This window comes from Schistocerca americana, unplaced genomic scaffold, assembly GCF_021461395.2.
Source record: "Schistocerca americana isolate TAMUIC-IGC-003095 unplaced genomic scaffold, iqSchAmer2.1 HiC_scaffold_976, whole genome shotgun sequence".
Taxonomy (NCBI): domain Eukaryota; kingdom Metazoa; phylum Arthropoda; class Insecta; order Orthoptera; family Acrididae; genus Schistocerca; species Schistocerca americana.
The window spans coordinates 1,380-5,000 of NW_025726759.1; positions in this window are offsets into that span (position 1 = coordinate 1,380).

The window sequence follows — 3,621 nt, forward strand, 5'->3', positions numbered from 1 at the left end:
GAAGAGACGACTACGTCTGACAACACGCGCCACTACATCAACAGACGGCTCATGCTGATCGCCATCCACGGCATACCATACTGCAATCCAGCTCTTATAGGGAGACGACACGTAGCTGAGTGCACAATATTTGGACCGTATGGTTCGCCGTTGTTGGCGCAGTCGTGGTACGGTCACACATGTACCACGATGTATCATTCAGTACATGAGGACCAATGTGCAGTACAGTGTGTGATTTGGACGTACAACATCAGCGGACAGTTGACACACGCCGTACCACAACGTAGGCTGTGCTTCGCCATGCAAATGCCAATGAACAACTGCGAAGGGCATTGAGCATGTACGTCCTGCTGCCATCCGCATTACAGTGTATAGCTGCAAGGTGTTTAACATGAAGCGATACTCTGGGGACCAGGCAGTGCGAGTAGCAAACTATATTGCGGGGGTTGCAGTTAGGCAACACCACACTAATTTAACGCGTCGTATGACAATTACAGAGCAGGTTAAGGCCCAACGTGTGTTGGGTTAAGGCCCAACGTGTGTTGGGTTAAGGCCCAACGTGTGTTGGGTTAAGGCCCAACGTGTGTTGGGTTAAGGCCCAACGTGTGTTGGGTTAAGGCCCAACGTGTGTTGGGTTAAGGCCCAACGTGTGTTGGGTTAAGGCCCAACGTGTGTTGGGTTAAGGCCCAACGTGTGTTGGGTTAAGGCCCAACGTGTGTTGGGTTAAGGCCCAACGTGTGTTGGGTTAAGGCCCAACGTGTGTTGGGTTAAGGCCCAACGTGTGTTGGGTTAAGGCCCAACGTGTGTTGGGTTAAGGCCCAACGTGTGTTGGGTTAAGGCCCAACGTGTGTTGGGTTAAGGCCCAACGTGTGTTGGGTTAAGGCCCAACGTGTGTTGGGTTAAGGCCCAACGTGTGTTGGGTTAAGGCGCAACGTGTGTTGGGTTAAGGCGCAACGTGGGTTACGTTAAGGCGCAACGTGGGTTACGTTAAGGCGCAACGTGGGTTACGTTAAGGCGCAACGTGGGTTACGTTAAGGCGCAACGTGGGTTACGTTAAGGCGCAACGTGGGTTACGTTAAGGCGCAACGTGGGTTACGTTAAGGCGCAACGTGGGTTACGTTAAGGCCCAATATAGGTTAGGTTAAGGCCCAATATAGGTTAGGTTAAGGCCCAATATAGGTTAGGTTAAGGCCCAATATAGGTTAGGTTAAGGCCCAATATAGGTTAGGTTAAGGTACAATATAGGTTAGGTTAAGGTACAATATAGGTTAGGTTAAGGTACAATATAGGTTAGGTTAAGGTACAATATGGGTTAGGTTAAGGTACAATATGGGTTAGGTTAAGGCGCAATATGGGTTAGGTTAAGGCGCAATATGGGTTAGGTTAAGGCGCAATATGGGTTAGGTTAAGGCGCAATATGGGTTAGGTTAAGGCGCAATATGGGTTAGGTTAAGGCGCAATATGGGTTAGGTTAAGGCGCAATATGGGTTAGGTTAAGGCGCAATATGGGTTAGGTTAAGGCGCAATATGGGTTAGGTTAAGGTACAATATAGGTTAGGTTAAGGTACAATATAGGTTAGGTTAAGGTACAATATAGGTTAGGTTAAGGTACAATATGGGTTAGGTTAAGGTACAATATAGGTTAGGTTAAGGCACAATATGGGTTAGGTTAAGGCGCAATATGGGTTAGGGTAAGGCGCAATATGGGTTAGGTTAAGGCGCAATATGGGTTAGGTTAAGGCGCAACGTGGGTTACGTTAAGGCGCAACGTGGGTTACGTTAAGGCGCAACGTGGGTTACGTTAAGGCGCAACGTGGGTTACGTTAAGGCGCAACGTGGGTTACGTTAAGGCCCAATATAGGTTAGGTTAAGGCCCAATATAGGTTAGGTTAAGGCCCAATATAGGTTAGGTTAAGGCCCAATATAGGTTAGGTTAAGGCCCAATATAGGTTAGGTTAAGGTACAATATAGGTTAGGTTAAGGTACAATATAGGTTAGGTTAAGGTACAATATGGGTTAGGTTAAGGCGCAATATGGGTTAGGTTAAGGCGCAATATGGGTTAGGTTAAGGCGCAATATGGGTTAGGTTAAGGCGCAACGTGGGTTACGTTAAGGCGCAACGTGGGTTACGTTAAGGCGCAACGTGGGTTACGTTAAGGCGCAACGTGGGTTACGTTAAGGCGCAACGTGGGTTACGTTAAGGCCCAATATAGGTTAGGTTAAGGCCCAATATAGGTTAGGTTAAGGCCCAATATAGGTTAGGTTAAGGCCCAATATAGGTTAGGTTAAGGTACAATATGGGTTAGGTTAAGGTACAATATGGGTTAGGTTAAGGTACAATATAGGTTAGGTTAAGGCGCAACGTGGGTTACGTTAAGGCCCAATATAGGTTAGGTTAAGGCCCAATATAGGTTAGGTTAAGGCCCAATATAGGTTAGGTTAAGGCCCAATATAGGTTAGGTTAAGGCCCAATATAGGTTAGGTTAAGGTACAATATAGGTTAGGTTAAGGTACAATATAGGTTAGGTTAAGGTACAATATGGGTTAGGTTAAGGTACAATATGGGTTAGGTTAAGGTACAATATAGGTTAGGTTAAGGCACAATATGGGTTAGGTTAAGGCGCAATATGGGTTAGGTTAAGGCGCAATATGGGTTAGGTTAAGGCGCAATATGGGTTAGGTTAAGGCGCAATATGGGTTAGGTTAAGGCGCAATATGGGTTAGGTTAAGGCACAATACGGGTTAGGTTAAGGCACAATACGGGTTAGGTTAAGGCACAATACGGGTTAGGTTAAGGCACACATTGTTGTAAGGAAAGGTGTTTTCGGGGGGGGGGGGGGGGGGCTGGTTTGTTGATTGTGATTATCGTAAGTAAATGACTGCGGCATCATCTGATTTGCCACGTCAGGGTGCACCTTTGGCTCATAACAGGCGGCGCTCTGATTCCATGCTTGTGGCAGACCTGTGTCTTTCATTCGTGCCATTGTTTGTGTGGTGTGACAGGAGGCAGTATTGTGATGTTGGGTGCACCCCTGTGTAGGACATGTGTGGGTGTTGGTGGCTTAGCTGAGCAATGGTGGTTGTCGGAAGGGTGGGATATTCTGTTTTCCGAGTGGACCTCCCGGTCTGGTTATGATAGTGTGGATTGTCTAATGTGGCAGAGAGGATGCACTGGGTGTTGTTCCATGCTGGTGCTTAGATATTGTCTGTGTGCCTGTTACAGGCAGAGAGTAGTGCGTGATAAGAGTGTCTGGCTGACGTGTGATTGTGAGCAGAGTCTTTCAGCATGTATACGGACAGTTGTATACATTATCTGTATTCTGATGGCTCTATCTATTACTAATCAGCGCCGTGTATACGTTTAATCCGGTTCCAGTCGAAACTATTGTATCTCTGTACATTAGTGACACGGCGAGCCCGCTATGTAGTTACTCGTCTCGGCAGCTTCCACCGGTGTATGGCAAATGATTATAAGGAATCAGTCTAGTCGTCAATACCGATAGTGTGACGTCACATGTCTGGGGTGGGGGACGCTGCGCCCTTCCGGTGGGTCATGGCCTAGGAAGACTCTTCCCACGCAGGGGGGCTTGGACTGTCATTGACTCTTCCGAGTAATATACT